The 16,725-nt window shown below is 39.2% G+C and overlaps 1 protein-coding gene across 1 annotated transcript in view; it reads left to right on the top strand.

Annotated features, from left to right (window-relative positions):
* The window catches only part of SCFD2 (sec1 family domain containing 2), a 195,622-nt gene that overhangs the window by 114,640 nt on the left and 64,257 nt on the right, over positions 1-16,725 (top strand). The gene's annotated exons all lie outside the window — the stretch shown is intronic.

Genomic DNA, 16,725 nt, shown 5'->3' with positions numbered 1-16,725 from the left:
AGAATGGGTGCTGATGAGAACCATGCACAGAACAGGAAGTCCAGAAGACAGGGGATGGCAGCTGAGAGCAGCTCCATCTGCTCTGGAAACTCATTGCTGTAAGCGCGGGCCAAAATAACTGACAACACAAAGTCATTATTTATGGAAAGACTCTGAACTCTGGCCATTTGTCAAGCTGACTCAAGTAGTCTGCTGCTGGGCCTGATGAGCTAGCAAGTATCTAACATAGATTTGTGCTCTAATAAATGTCAGATAGAGAGGTGTTACTGAAACAAATTGCTAAAGTATCAGGAGAAAAGGGGAATGTACATCAAATAGCAAAAGGCCCTAATTACTGACTTCACTAATAAAGACTGGAAGGCATAAAAATGCATTGATTTCAAAAGAAAAGTGTGGGAGAGAGCAGCGTGATGTCCCAGCCCTGAAGCCAATGGCAGAGCTCTCACTGAGTGTTACAGAGGCAGGGTTTCACCTGCTGTGTACAACGTTTAAGTGTACTTCTCCATCCATTCACTTCATCCTATGGGAGTCAGAATGGTTCATGGCTTTGTGAAATAGTTTCCATGTCTTCCTATTTGGTAAAAGTTCCAGTCCCCAGACCAATGAGAACATTCCCCATTCTCTTAAAAAATGTGCATCAGTAAGGATAGATGATACCTTTTAGACTAATAAAAAATGTTTGGGATGATGATGTGCTTGTTTTATGCTAACTTCTGTTGAAAGCTGGGATTTAGAAGAAAATAGCTGAAATAACCATGGCAAATCTTGTAGCCAAGTCAGGTTGCACTTTTTTTGTCTGTTCTTTTGAGGATTTCCCAAATCTTGTCATCATTCTCAAATAGATGAATTATAACATGTTAAAAAATGACCAGAAGGAAGACTTCTTTCTGTAACTGTATGGTGTACATGCTATATACACACAACAGCTAGAAATTCATATGCCTTCCTGCTCAGTTGCTCTAGTACCTGACTTTAATAGCAGCAAGTAACTTGAGGCTGTCTTCAAAATGTGTCATGATTCTTTAGTTAGTTACAGGCATTTTCCTATTGCAAAAACATTTTCTAAAATAGGCACTTCTAAAAAAATAATAAACCCAAACCTCCAAGTAGAAAGCCTGTCTAAATTCATTGCTTGGCTGCGTGACACACAGCAAGAAAGGGAGCCACATGTTCCTGTCTGGAAAGTGATCAGTTACATTATTCTAAGCATTAAAATGTGTCCATATGCGTGCATATGTACACACAGACACGCATACTTCAGATCGTGCTGATAATGGCATTTCCAGTCTCAGAAAAATAGATTGTGTACAAAATACTTTATTTATCAGGCATAGGATTTCATTGTGGTCTGCCCTTTTGACTTTAAAAATACTCTGTTATGTTGGCAAGAGCAGTCTTAGAGTGGTTAACTGATTCTCTCATTTAGTCTGTTACTGAATGAAAAAGGGAGGCCATTGATGTCCTACTTCATTTATCATATTTTATCTAGTGTAAATGCAGGTTATGTGTATCTGTAGTTCTTTATAAAATAGTGTATTTGTTATAGTCCTGTACATTGGATATTCTAGAGAGCTGAGAGTCTCATGATGAGTTGTAGTCATGTGACAGTCTTTTATCACATGCCTGTCTCACCTGCATGCTGGCCATTAATCTGTTTTTCAAGAATGTGTAATTTTACTGTCCCCAGGCAATTTTGCAGTCTTCCTGCACAGAAAGGCAAAACCTGCTACAAAACTCTCTCCATACTATCAAAGTATTCCTCCAAAAGTGCTCTCAGAGGTCTAAAATGAGCAAAGTTCAGTCTAGAACTAGTGGTGAAGTTGTGGATCATTTGCATAATTGCGAGTGTTTAAGGCCAGACTGGACAGGGCTCTGAGCAACCTGGTCTGGTGGAAGATGTCCTTGCCTGTGGCAGAAGGGTTGGACTGGAAGATCTGTGTGGTCCCTTCCAACCCAACTATTCTATGGTTCTGTGAAGCAGGACATTAATAATGAGAGAGTGAGGGGGCAACTGTATTTCTGCTGACCTAAGAAAGGCCTCCAGCACAGGCATTTCACACTGTAGAGGGCTTTGGCAAAAGTGGTAGGGTGGAAAGGAACAAAGCCATCTTTCAGGCATTGGGATCTGAGGCTATCAGCATGATTAGGAGCTGTAGATGATGAGGAAGTAGCTGAAATGACACACGTGGCCTTCAGCTTGATCCAGCCTGTTTAGGAGGAACTGGAACAAGGCTTTGGGACCTTCCGGAGTTGTGCTGGTGACAGTGATAGTGTTTGTTAACAGCATCGAACCTGTATGGGGGTTTGTCTCTTTGTCAGTGGGTGGTGTAGTGGAAGCCTCCTAGGACAGGGTGCATAATGGACCATGAAGTCAAGGTACAAGCACTCTGAGCCATGCTGGATCATGGCTTCCCTGCACTTTTCCTATCACAGTGTTCCTTAATGTCTGCTTAAAAACAGACCTTTTGAGAGCTCTGAGGATTAGATTTGATCTGATGGTGAGCCTTCTGCAAATAGCAAAAATGTGGCAGTGGCTTTACCTCTGTTGTGTGAGATGTTACTGAACAGCGTTTATTATGTTCGTGAAATTGAACTGTGTTTTTCTGTCTCCATTAGGAATTTATTTTGTCAGTTAACTTATTTACTTTTCCTTCACTGAACTGTAATTTCCAGTGCGGAAGACAAGTCTTGGTTTTGGGAAGGGGAGAAGGATCAGATATTTTACAAATGAACAGCCAGTTTCTAAATCCTGCACTACAAAGGTTATTGTGCTTTTACTGCATTTGATACTCATTATGCTGTACATGATCTGTTCTTTCCATGAGGAATCCTGCAGTTGTAAAGGCTCACACAATGGCTGGTTTAATTAGAAATACAGTGTCAAGAAATTTGGCACCTTTTTCATTCTTTGTTCAAATAACAAATGTTAAACACATGGACACCAATTAATTCCTGGAGCAATTTAACTGATTTAAGTGGCTTTACAGCAGGGGTCATTTAGGCTATGACATTAATTTCAAATGAGTTACTTTTTTATTAACTTCTCTAATTAGAATTGCTGTCTAAAAATTGGTGGTACAAGAGGAATAACCTGAGATCTGGGAAAAGTGACATCAGCCATACTTTTATTGGCAAGTAATTTCATAGAATCACAGATCCTAGAAGGGCTTGGGTTGGAAGAGACCTTAAAGATCATTGAGTTCCAACCCCACTACTGTGGGCAGTGAACCTTCCACCGGACCAGGTTGCTCAAAGCCCCAACCAACCTGTCCTTGAGCAGGAAAGAGGCATCCACAGCTTTTCTGGGCAACCTGTTCCAGTGCCTCACCACCTTCACAGTAAAGAATTTGTTCCTCATATCCAGTCTAAACTTACCCTCCTTCAGTTGAAAGCCCTTCCCCCTTGTCCTAGCCCTACATGCCCTTCTAAAAAGTCCCTTTCCAGCTTTCTTGTAGGCCCCCTTTAGACACTGATTTGCAGGCGATTTTCTGAATGTTGTTGTTTTGCTAAGGGCTAGCACTGAAGAGAAGAGAGAGTATTTTTATTAATCCCTCTTTTTCTGCTTTTGGGAGAGTGACGACTTTGCCAATTACTGAACGTCCTCTTCTCTAACTAGAGTTCAGCTGTATTCTTGCAAAATGTCAACTGAAGTAGTTTGCTGCTGTGAGTTATTGGTGTTAATGATTGCAGAATTAGGCTCTGAAGTTACAATATTGTCAAAGAAGCTGTTACATATAGTTAAAAGAACCATTAAAATGTTTTAATTGATATTTGCTTTGAGAAATAGTAATTTCACATGTCTTTGCTGCAAATGTTGATTTGTATGTGTGTCCATACTCATTTCCAAGGTGCAAAATTAGCAAATGACTAGTGGATTGAATCAGTAAAACTATTGTGCTCTGTGCAGAAGTGAATAAACCAGCTATTTTAACCCCAGCCTTGGCTTCCCCTCTCCTGGGCTTCCTAGCGGATCCTTTTGAGATATATCTGTTCGCAAAATAAAGACACTTTTTATGCTTTTTAGTACTTGCTGACTATTTGCCAAGGATTTCTATGAAGTATCTGTGAATATAGCCTGAGACAACACGACACTGCTTCCCCTGTTTCCTGTGGTGAATGGCGAGTCCCAATGATAAACTGTAACACTACTCAAGGTAGGAAGGGTGAGCTGCCAAAAACTATTTATCACTTCACTGGCTTTGTACCATGTACATCCGTCTGAACTTAAATTGAGGTTATAAGAGGAGTTTTCTTTTTGCTCCAGCTTTGCCAGCAATAGTATCTTGCATAAAGATGAACATAAGTTCAGTGTTCAGCCCTTAGATGTTCCCATGCCATGAAAAGAAGATGGAAGTGATAAAAAATTTAACTCAAATACTTTCAGTTTCTCACAGCTTGTGCTATAATGTTAATCTGCCATTCGATAAGGTGAATGCCTCTTTATAATGGTGGATTTCAGGATGATACTTTATGTTTTAATATATAATGTCAGGTTTCATCCTCTTCGGCTATTTTAGGAGTTTTAAAATACTAATATCTCCAGTCCTTTCATTCTATTTGACGTTGCTGTAATGGTTCAAAAGGTGACCTCTCTTTTGTCTGTACAACCTCATTTTAGAGATGGTAGATATTCTAGGCTAAAAATAAAACTTGACATTCTAAGCAATGCTTTGGGTAATTCTTTGCAGTTCAACTCATTATAAACCCATAAATTCACATGAAGTTAATCTTCCTACAGTTGAATGCGAGTTTAAATTTTTGTGATGTTTCTTTCTTATTCAGCGTCTAGTGCTGTGAATCCCATGAAACATAACTGTGTTGTAAAATGGAAGTATTGTCCAATGAACCCAGCATGCATTCGGCAACCTAGCACTTCTCATTTTAGCACATTCAGAGCAGACATGCATCTTCTTTATAAGTGCTGGTTGTGTTTTGATGTTAATGGCTGTGCCAGGTGTTTCTTCACCTCAGAAAGAAACTGAATCAACGAAACAACAGACTTCAGTTGTGAAAAGACGGTACTTGATATGCAGTCATGTGATAGCAGGTGGCTGCTGATACACTGCATGCTCTTACACATCTTCCAATAACTCACTAGTTGTAGTTGTTGCAAAATGTGGGTTTGCTAGGAGAGATTTCCAGGGATTTCATCACTTTTTTGCAGTTTCCCTTTCTACTGACTGCAGTTTGCTTAAGTTTAGGCTGTTATTTTTGAGCAGTTGGCTCACGCTAACAGGAATATTGGCAGCCTGTCTCATCAGCTCAAGTGGAACAGGGTGCTGAAGTCGACCACCCTGCTGTCTGAAGACAAGGAGCCTGAGAGCAGAGCACACCGCTGGGGAGCAATTGTGTGCTGGGTGACCTCCCAGCCGCTCCACACAAAGCATCTCCTTTCCCATGCTTTCTCCAGACCTTGGCAATAGCAGAGAGCTAAATGGATGAGAGGGTGTGGTGGGAGAGATAGAGCTGGGGATGAAGGGAGGCAAAGAAGGCTTTATTTCTAGACCTTGAGTGGGTATGTATGAAGTATTTACAAATATTTTGCATATGACCCCAAAGCTTTATGTGAGGCATATTTTAAATTAATCAAAATATATCGCTGGAACAAACTTACTTGTATAACCAAAATTCCATCACACAATCAAAATTCACCTATTCTTTAAATTTATGGTAACAGCAAACTCACTTCATGCTTTTCTGAGCATGTTAAAAATGCTTAATATATCATTTGAAAAATGTTAGTGCAGTAACTGTTTTCTTTTTACACCAAAACACAAAAATGCATTCTAAAAATGCCATGAAGAGAAGTAATTGATTGCTAGTCCATACCATAGAGACTGACTGACTGCACAACACCCTTAAGTAATTAAATTGCTTTAACCACCGATAACTAGGCCAGATTCCTTTACATGATTCCCAGCCCCCACCCAGGATTCATCATTTCATTTCACTTGATGTTGACCTTGCTGTAAGCTACAAACACACAGATAATGCGTCAAATCCAACTCATAGTCTTGTTTTTGCTTTATGAAAGAAGAAAATTGGGTTTGCTCCATTATTTTAATTTTTGTGCTTAAAGAACTTTAAAGAGGTCAGTTGCTTTCAATACTTCGATGTGTGGGGTTCTTCCATAAGGAAATGACAATATTGAAGCTGCTCAAGTAAAAGAGATATTTTCTGCTAAAAATCCAGTTCTCATGACTTGCTGCCTGGTTTTACCATGCATTCCCCTTACCTTTTGAATTTTGCTCTTACAAGGAAGGGTAGCTAAATAAATACAGTAGCACAGAAGCAAATGGAAAACATCTGTTTTTCTTTTTCAGGAATGTAGTGACTCAGGTTTTATGAACATCTGAACTCAGCACTTTTACGTATTTGTAGAATTTTCTGTAGTTTAAAATTGTTGCTATAAAACATATACTTAAAGAGAATACTGTAAGAAGTGTGGAGATTGTGCTTGCGCTTAGGAAATGCCAAACCTGAACAGGAATGAGAGGAAGGTGGGTTTTTGGGGTTTTTTTTCTCTTAAATGGAAATGATTCAGAGCCCCAAGGAAATATGAAGAGCATACAGGAACACACTGTGGCTTAGGGTAGTGCCTGTGTCCGGAATGGCCGCCACAAGGAAATAAAAAATCCTGCTCTTCTCAGAGTGATCCTTCCCTGATATGCCATTGAGTTCTCCAGCTGTTGGAGCATTGCCGGATTTGCAGAGCTAGTGGTAGATCTTGTAGCGACAACAGCAGTGTAATGGGAAGGGGTATTCTGGGATTTATAAACTGCAAGACTATTTGAAATAGATGGAAGCACAATTTTTTTTTAATAGAAAATGGGTAGGTACTGCGACTTAAAGAGAAGGTTGGTCTAATATAACATCTGGTTCTGGTAATAGAGTATGTAGACCTAAAATATTAAGAATGCCTTTCTCAAGTTGAAAATGGCTTCTTTTGCTAGTATGGCCTGTTTTTTGTACCAGGGATCGTTGTGGAAATCTCTTGCTGTCTCTCACTCCCTCAGACCATGAGCTCCATCTCCTTTATTTCTACAGATTTCTCCTCTGCATTTAGAGTCCCTTCAAAACTTTATTCTGTGCAAGTCTGGTATTTGAGACATATAAGTATTACCACATTGCCAGAGCTGCATGTCATTACTTTCTTAAATCCCTACTGTTCCCACATTTTGATCTCCCCTTTCTTAGGACTATTGCCAATGTTCATTAATTCAGTACCTGTTACGTCATCTTTATTTTGGAAACCTAAAGACCCTTATTCTTACTCATCTTCCTCAGCTGTAAATCGCTGAAAGTGGGATTACATAAATTCATTCATGTACCAAAATGCAGCTCTTCATAGTGTTCATTTAAATCCACTTTCTTGAAAGTTAAGCACCTCTTTCCCACCAAATGCCAATGTACATTTTCTTGCAGTCATGGCAGTGATGATGTGATGTCACAACTACCTTTTTGGTAATCTTCAGAAAGGGAAAAAAGCCTACAGTTTCTGCATGTTCAATCACAGAATATACTGAGTTGGAAGGGAGGATAATCAAGTCCAGCTCCTGGCCCTGCACTGGACACCCCAAGAGTCACACCATGTGCTTGAGAGTGTTGTCCAAATGCTTCTTGAACTCTGTCAGGCTGGTGCTGTGACCACTTCTGACCATTTCCCTGGGGAGCCTGTTCCGGTGCCCAACCACCCTCGGGGTGAAGAACCTTTTCCTGATATCCAGCCTAAACCTCCCCTTACACAGTTTCATGCTGTTCCCTTGGGTTCCATCACTGGTCACCGGAGAGAAGTAAAGGTAATAAACTGTCTATAACTGTCTAAAACTAAAGCTGAGCTGGAAAAGTTTTTAAACTTTGTGGAAATTCAACACCTCCAAAGATATTATTTTGGTTCTAATTAGTGGATATCCAAACTCTAATAAAGCACTACATGCTGGACACCAAAAGCTTGAAAAATTCAAGGTAGCCATTCACATAAAGTGAATGTTGAGAAAAGTTCAGACTAACACAAATATCAACTATCAGAAAATATTTATAATAATTATAATATAATAAAAATTAAAAATGAGCTTATTAAAACATGCAAATATTTCAGTCCAAATCATTGAAAAAGGCAGTGTTGGCCATGAGGTTAACAACTGATAATTATGGCAGAAAGAACCTTCCTGTTTGTTGGCAGATGTTAGGTTGCAGCCATCCTTCTGCCCTGAAGACACTTACGAGTCTGGAAGGTCTTGCGTAGTTTGAAACTTGGAAAACCAAATCCACTGTATTGTTTTGAGCACTGGAGTACTAACATCTGCTGATGCAGTGAATGCCAGCTCTGTTTTCTGTATCTGATTGACAACAAGGGGAACAGCACCTGGAGTCAGACTCACCCATAAAAAGAATGCATGTTCTCTGTGATTTTGCTTGTATGTGCTAATTATTGGCTTTGGTGTGCATGCTATTATTTCTTAGCAAGAAGATGAAAGGGGCATTTTGCCCTGAAAATCGCTAAAAGAAAGGTGTGGGGGTACTTTTGCAAGGTCCAGAGTGAACTGAAAATCCATTCCTCTCCATCTCCCACTTATGCAATTTCAAATCCTCTGCTCTTCAAGGTAAGTTGAATCAGGTCAGAGCCAATTCAAAGGAGAGCTGTGTGCTTTGTAGTTTGAGCATCTTATTTGTATCAGCTTTTTCTGTTAGATCTTCAGTATCTTGTTTTATGCCTCTGCAATTGCTCTGACAGTTTGTATCACCTAAAAAGTCCTGCTTACAACAGTGTTGGCAGCTGTGCTCCAAGCAGCTAGGTATGTTTGTTCATGCAGGCTTTTCTGTCTCTTTTGTGCCTTCTCAAATTTCCAGGATGGTCCCAGTGTAAGGTTTTTAGATACTGAAAATAGTTGGTTTTCCTTCACTATACTTATGTTTCCAAAAACATTTCTGTACTGTTTTCACTTCATTATGTAGAAAGCTGGTTCACAAAGCCTAGGATTAGAAATGGTCTTATGCTTCTCTATGCTCTTATGTTTACAGATGTAATTAAACTGAAAAGAGGGGATACAGCTTTGCTCACCTAATAGAATGACAACAGCAGTAGGTAGTTACTGATCTTGGGGCTTGACTTGTAGACAGTTTTTGTTAAGTCCCAGAGTACATGCTGTTGATGCTGTGTAAGTAGTAAGTAATGATGATGAGCTTTCAAGTAAAGAGCACAATTTCCATTTGTCTTTGGAGCTGTCACCATGGTATCTGAGGGGCTTGAAGTTGTTAACCTCTCAGGTGGATGGATATATCTATCTGGAGCAACTGGCAAATTCTTAAAAGGAATGAACTGGGGTAGTTCCATATAAGTATGAGCATCTGTGTTGTTTTAATCCAGCTGAGAATTTGTCCCATAATTTTGGTAACTTTTGTGGGTCTGTCTATGGTAACCATCCTTAGAGAATGCTGCCATCTACCATGGCCTAAAAAGCACATTCAGTCTCATTTTAAGGGCTCCATTTTCGTTGGGGTTTTTTTTAAAGAAATAATGAGATTGAGGATTCTCGTGAGGATCATTTACCCCTCCTAATGAGAAAACCAAAACTCTATTCCCTACCATAAGAGATGCTCTAGCAGGAAGAGATGGCTATCTCCGACTTGAAATGAAGGGTTTCAGATATCCCACCTGTGTCAGACACACATAATTTTGTTACTCCTGCTCTACAATGTTATATCTATGGGCAAAAAGGAAAGACTAGCTGCTTTGGAGGAATTTTCCACCCTTCAGGTTTGTAATTCTGTGCTTCTGCCATGTGTGTGTGTATATATATATATATATATATATATGTATGTATGTATGTTTGTATGTATGTATGTATGTAAATCAGTGTCTAGCTGTTTGTTGATTTGTTGGGAGTTTTTTCCCCTGACCAAAACTTTTCATACAATGAGAAAACAAGTCTGTCATATCTGTCAAAATTCTTCAAATGAACAGTGGAAAAAGACTGAATACAATTTTGGTCTGTAGCTCTTAAGAAGTAGAGACAAAGGCAAAACATGATGAGGAGTGAGTGTGTTGAATTTGGGTACCTTTTGCATCACCTTTCATCTTCCTAATTAATGCACTGTTCTGGGGATGGGAGAGTCTTAAGAGAAACAAGCTGAGGCACACCTAATTTAATGCATCATCCAATAGTTGCTATAAGGGGCACAAAGTTGTTCAGCATTTCTGTGTCAGCTTCTTGTCCTGACACCATTTTCTATATGCCAACAGTTGTGAAAAGGTTCTTTGGAGGGCTGTCTTTTGGTAATCTGCCAGAGTTTTGTACCAGAAAGTCTTCCTTGGAAAAATAAGGAGTTGTCGGGTTCCTTTGTACCACATCAGCCCTTTGCATGATGCCAGGGTGGGGAAGAACATCTCATCCTCTGTTTCATGCCTTTATTTAATATGCTGACCCTATTCATATAATCAGCAATACCCTTGGATAAATGCATTAATGGTTTCTAGATGCAGGACTTTGACTCTTATCTTCCAGCCTTGTATCTTGAAATTCCATATAAAGATTGATCAGTTCTTTCATCCCCATCATACAGTTGTGGATGTGAAAACAGAGACTGTGAAACATTCAGGATAAAAAAGGCCACAAAATACAGGGTTAGAAACAAGAATTTCCTGACTCTCTGTCTAATTTCTTGAGTTATGATTGTTTTCTTCCATTCCAGAAGCATCTTACGTGATCACATTTCTATCCCATTCTCTTACTGCATGGGGAGATTAATTAAAATGATTTTAATTTAAATGATTTTTCAAGCTCAAGTGGGTCATTGTGGGAAGCCAAAATTGAAACAGGCAGGACAAGCATTCTTGCTGTACCCCATGCTTATCAACGTGTCAAGTTGGACCAAGAACATTCTGTAAAAGTTATTCAGTGTTACAACAAATCCCCTAGCTAGATTACAGCATTGACAAATTTTTACCAGATTTTTGCAGCCAAGTTCACTGGGAGCACATCTGGAACTATTCGACATTGTCGCGTCTGACAGATCATGTTCCTTTTCCATTTAGGGCAGGTTGGTCATCATTGGGAGAATTCCTAGCTGCAATATTATGTCCTTTCCCACCCATAACATAAAGGGGTGCCCTGAGTTCCTTGTTCTCCTCTGTTTGATGCAGTTAAGATCTATAAACTGAATTAAGGAGGCGTAGAATCAGCATTTGCATGCTGATACATCTGTTAGAGTTTATTGGGTAAGGTATTTATATGTACATATGTGTCCAGAGGGAGAGACAATCGTGCTCCCAAGTCCCAGGTCTTATGCACTACAGGATACAGAGTCTGACAGGATCCTGAAACATCCCTCAATGCATCTGCCAACCCTGAGCAGGGCCAGTTCTAAACCCTTCTTACTAGATGTTTCTCTGCACAGTTCTTAAAAACTGCCATGAATTCTCCTGAAACTTACAAAACTTTCCCAGACAATCAAGTACATAACTCCTTTTACTACAAAAGTTTCTCCTAACATCCAGTACCTTAAATCTTCCTGCAACTTAACCCCAGCCTCACTGGCCATAGGAAAGTGTGTTAGGTAAAGCGTGACTAAGAAAAGTATTTGAAAAATGTTCCCCTGTTCCTTCCTGTCTTCTCTGCCCCAGACTAAACAAACCAAGCTCTCTTATTCTTGGTTCTGCTAGCTGCGTGATCATTTTGGGCACTTTGCTCTGGGCTGTCTCCAGGTTTTCCATGTGCTTCCTCAAGTGCAGTGGTCACAATGAGGAGCAATACTGCAAAAGAGTCATCCCTGCAGGGCAGAAGACTGGATTATTTCTTGTTTCTCCCCCATGATACTTGTCTGTAGTTCCTGGTGTGGGCCTTGCTTTTTCTGCCATGGTGTGGCACTGTGCAAGAGTGGATCGTTCCTGTGCTCCCCTTCCTAAAGACAGGCACTATACTTACCTCCTGGCCTTTTGAAACTTTGGCATTGCCTGTACCTCCTCAAACAAAGCCTTTAACGGATCTGAGATTAGTTCACTGACTTCTTGAAATTCTCTCAGGTGCAATTCATCTGGCCCAGCTGACATGAAAATGTCTCAGCTTATCTAGTCTGGTTTTACTCTAGTCTATCCATGATTATTCTAATTATCTTTTTCCTCTATCTTTCCTAACAAAGGCTGCAGCAAAGAGGCATCAAGCCTATTAACCTTCTTGGTAATAACTGTGGATATATTTGCCTTGCATTTAATAATGGTATCTTCAATTTTTGTTGTCATCTCCCTGAAATTTCTTCCTTCCTTTCCTGTTTTCCTCTTTCCTTCTTCAAGTGTTTTTTTGCCATCACTCTCAGGGGGATCTTAAGAGCACCTTTGTTCATTCTGATTTTGCCCCCGTGTGCCTGTATTTCATCTGTAGTGGTCTGAGCTGAGTTGCACTTCCCATGACTTACTGTTTCTGAAGTCAGCAAAGTCCTCATGATTTAGCCAAGAGGATGTCCTTCTGTTCCTCTAGGTTTTCTGCCTCATAGGGGAAATTTATGCTTATGTCTTGATTTATGTCTTTTAAGAAACAGTTACTCTCCTGGAGTCTTTTTACCATGTACATTTGATTTGGTTGTAGTCTTGTATACAAAGTTGCTTCGTTTTTTCAGCCTGTTTTCTTAAATATAGATCCTTTTTCTGTTCCTGTTCTTCCTTTTCCCATCGTGAACTAGGTAAACTCAGTCATTTCAAGTTTTTTGCTAGTGTAATTGCTGCCTACAATCTCAGTAAGTTTCCTGTTGTTCATAAAAATTAAATTTTGAAAAGTCCTGCCTCTAATGTCGTTTTCTATTACCTGTATGAAAAAAAAATCAGCTGTACATTTAAGGACTTTACTGATTGTAGTACAGGAGCTAGAGGTGACATAGCTCATTAAAAATTGGCAATATATACTTGAAAAATAATTTTTGTGTCTTGCACAATCTGTGAAAAATACTACAAAATCTCCAGGGGCAAGCTTGTATTGTATTTGTAGTGAAACCTGAAATGCACATTTGATTATGAGATAGCTTAGCATATCCCAGCTGCTGGTGGTAAAGGTCTGCCTCTGTCTGCAAGGAGTGTCACAGGTTTTCTGAGACAAGAGGGGAATGTACAGAGCAGAGCTTTAGATTGCACAACCCTCTTTCGCAAATGTAGTATCTTAACCTGCCTGGTGGATGAGACAGTCTCGGCAACAGTCATGTCTACCTGGCCAAGTCCTTTTTGTCATAGCCTGTAATGCCTTGCTGTGATACCGTGTGGTGACGTTGGACAGACAAGGTGCCTGTGCACCATCCTACAAGGGTCTGACATCTATTGCAGTGAGTCAGTCTGAGATGCGTAAGAATTACAGATGTTTGCCACGAATGCAGACCTGTGGATCTGTGAGCATTGGTAAATCTGTGCTTTACAGGAAAGTGTACTCATAACCACAGAATATCAACAACTTATTAGTGGCAGGGAGCCTATTGCAGTAGTTCTGTAAAGAAGTCTACTGCAATAGGCTGTATGAAAATGCTAAACGTGGAGTATGGAGGCTGATACAATATTTCAAATGCTGTATTTTAGGTAAGCTTTCTTTGTGTACACTTTTAACCATCAAGATGAAAGACTACAGAAAATAAGGTGTTCAATTGTAGTTTTGAACTACCAGATTATGCTACATTGCTTTGTTTTCACAGGAGATAGGTAGTAGTGTTATTTTTAATGGTGCTGATCAATGGTGAGTTGTGACTGGTTGTTCCCTGGGATGTTCTCCCTTTCACTTTGAATTGCCCATTCTGTGAATCAGTAATATCTTGCATATGATTGCACTATACATAAGGCTAGGGTGGCAAACTTCTACATTAATATGAAGGCCAACCTGCACACAGATACAGGCTTGAGACGAGCTCTGGGGTGTGTCAGCAGAGGAAGCTTAGGTCTGTATTGCCTTGGGTACAATGTTGTAGCATCTTACAGACAAGTTCAAATTGCCTCAGATTCTTTTTCTAGAAAACAATGAAAACATGGCCACAACATCACTTGGAATCTGCAAGCAGCCTGAGACTGACCTTTCCTGAGTGAGCACAGGGCTGAATTCAGAGCAGTCCTGGAGCTGGCAGCAGGGGTGCAGAGAGTGCAGGTAGGGAGCATGGTGTCTATAAGCCTGTTCGCCTCAGGAGCTCCACCTCATCTCCGCCACAATGCCAGGATGCTCAACAACATTCCTGGAGGTCCAGGCTTCTTTCAAGTTTGAGAGGTCAAAGACATACAAATCTGTCTCTCTGTTTTTGTATTACATCAACGTTCTTGTCATGCTTAAACTTTAGCACCTTGTGCTCCTGAAATTGCTTACTCTTTGGAGGTATGCACTCTGTGGATGGTTTGATAGTAAGTCTTGGATACAGGGTGCTGTATTGTTCACATATATATTCATTATGTGTATATATCCTATACACATATTATATATACACACACATTATACATTTTATATATATATACATATACATATGCCCTTTTATATATGTGTATATATACATATATATTCATTCACAATAATGAAAATATTCCTTCTTCATCCATAAAGAAAAAATTTTGCCATTTTTAGTTAAACTTTGTCACTACATAGTGAACAGCTTCTCTAAACTAAAAGAAAATACCATTCCCCACTGTGTCTTTGCCATGTAAGCACTGGGATACTTACTGCCTGGGACAGACACTTCCTTTCTTTGCCATGAAGTAAAACTCAACAGGGAAATTCTGCAAATTGCTCTGGTATACATCTTCCAAACATGAAAAAGAACTTAAGGTTTATTTCTTCTTTGCACAGACACAGCAGCAATTTTCTGACCACAAAAAGGGTGTGTTCTGGTACTGTCCAATTTTAGAAAGAATGGCACTTCTGCTAGTTGCTTCTGTAAAAGTTTGGAACATCTGAGCACCAGAAAAAACTACAGCTGAGAGTCAATGTTGCATGATAATGCTGGAAATGCTCTTCAGAGTTCAATGAGTGTTCCTATTCTGAAAACTCTGAAATTAATTAGTAAAAGGTTGCAAAATGAGGGAGATATATTTGCATGCATATCTGAATCCCTGACAATGTGCAAATTGGAAAAAAGGAAAGTTTAATCACTGTATGGTAACCTGAAAAAACTTAAATCATGGTTACCACACGTTGTTTCATTATGGTGGCCTTTTTTTCTTCTTTTTCTGTGCTTTGAAAAGAAGTTGGGGGAAAGAAGCAAATATGTGACAAGCAGCATATGCGAACTGTAAGGTGGAAGTGGTAAATGAGTAAGACCACATTTGGAAGAGACAGATGGTGCTTTTTCTTGATCATATGGTAGCACTGGCAGTAGAAATGTTTTGGAGTTAGAGAAGTGGAGAGGCCAGGCACATTTCCTAAATGCAGGATGATTTATTTGTAGAACATGCAGAAATGCAGGAAACAAAAACATTAAACAACCCTTGGAGACGTGCATGAACATGATACATTTATTTGTGGTTTACTTTGAACTCCTGGCCACTGACATGGGATCTGTGATTATGTATTCTTGCTTTGGCTGATAACATGTCCCAGCATTTCTTGTCCCCATTGCCAGTTTCTCCTTTTTCTGGTATCTGCTTAGCTCTTGCTGCAACATACCTTCTTCAGACAGCATTTACCCAAAGTTTTCTTATATCTGCCCATAGTTATTTCTGTTATGGTTGTTTGTAGGTTAACCTTCAGTCAGCTGGACATTTGACTAACAGATACAGCCATGGGCCTGATTTGGCAAAAGCCTGGTTATTATATTGGGCTAGTTTATTACAATGCTAGAAGGCATTAAGATGCCCTCTGTCAGGAGGAAGGGTGCAATACAGGCATATAAAGTGAATAAAAACTCATTGTGTTCTGAGAAGATTTTATATATATATATATATATATAATGAAAAGGATGACTTCTAAAAATCAGTTGATAGAGGAAATAACTTTCCACAACTGTATGTTTTTATAATAAGTTGAGCAGCATCTCAGGTCTGTTACTACTGAAAATAAGTAATCAAAAGGACTTTGTGAAAAGCCGTGTAGCAAGAGAATAATTAAACCTTTTAATTACCATTTGTTTGATTGTGTTGTGCAGTTTTTAGGAAACTTTCTATTTCTTTTTGTATCTTTAACAGTAAATCTTAGCTATTTTTAACAGCTGAGCATCTCAGTAAATAGAACAACATTTTCATAGCAATGTATGGAAGATGTATAATGTGCAAAAACCTTTCTAGAATGTGGGAAACAAATGCTTAAATACAGCTTAAAAGTGAAAAATAAAAAAAAAAGAAAATAAGCTTTGCAAGCAAAACCTGTATGGAAATAACAGAAGGTACTTTTGAAAATCCACTTGTCACCTTTTTTGTCCTGCAAAGATGATAAAACTAATGGCATTTCACACACTAATGGAAGGAAACAAAGTAGAACTTTCAGCTGATAAGATGAGAAGAATTTTGCTAAAGTTTCAGTAGAAAGTGCAGAATCTAAAGCCTAACAGGGTTAGGAGTTTAAACTAAATCCATTTGAAAATAGTGTAGTCCTGCTCACAAATATCTGAAATACTAACAAAAGATGGAATAGTCAGTGTTTTTTACTTTCATAGCATTAAAAAAATGTTGAAATTCAAGACATTTCTTGACAACAAAACATTTCTTGTTTTGTTGACTAAGGGAGAATATGTTTATTTGTACTAAATATGAATTATTGGGAGTTTTGAGAGGAGAATTATGAA

This window comes from Corvus moneduloides, chromosome 5 (assembly GCF_009650955.1).
Source record: "Corvus moneduloides isolate bCorMon1 chromosome 5, bCorMon1.pri, whole genome shotgun sequence".
Lineage (NCBI taxonomy): Eukaryota > Metazoa > Chordata > Aves > Passeriformes > Corvidae > Corvus > Corvus moneduloides.
The sequence above is the reverse complement of the archived record's forward strand: the minus strand, read 5'-3'. Positions and strand labels throughout refer to the sequence as shown.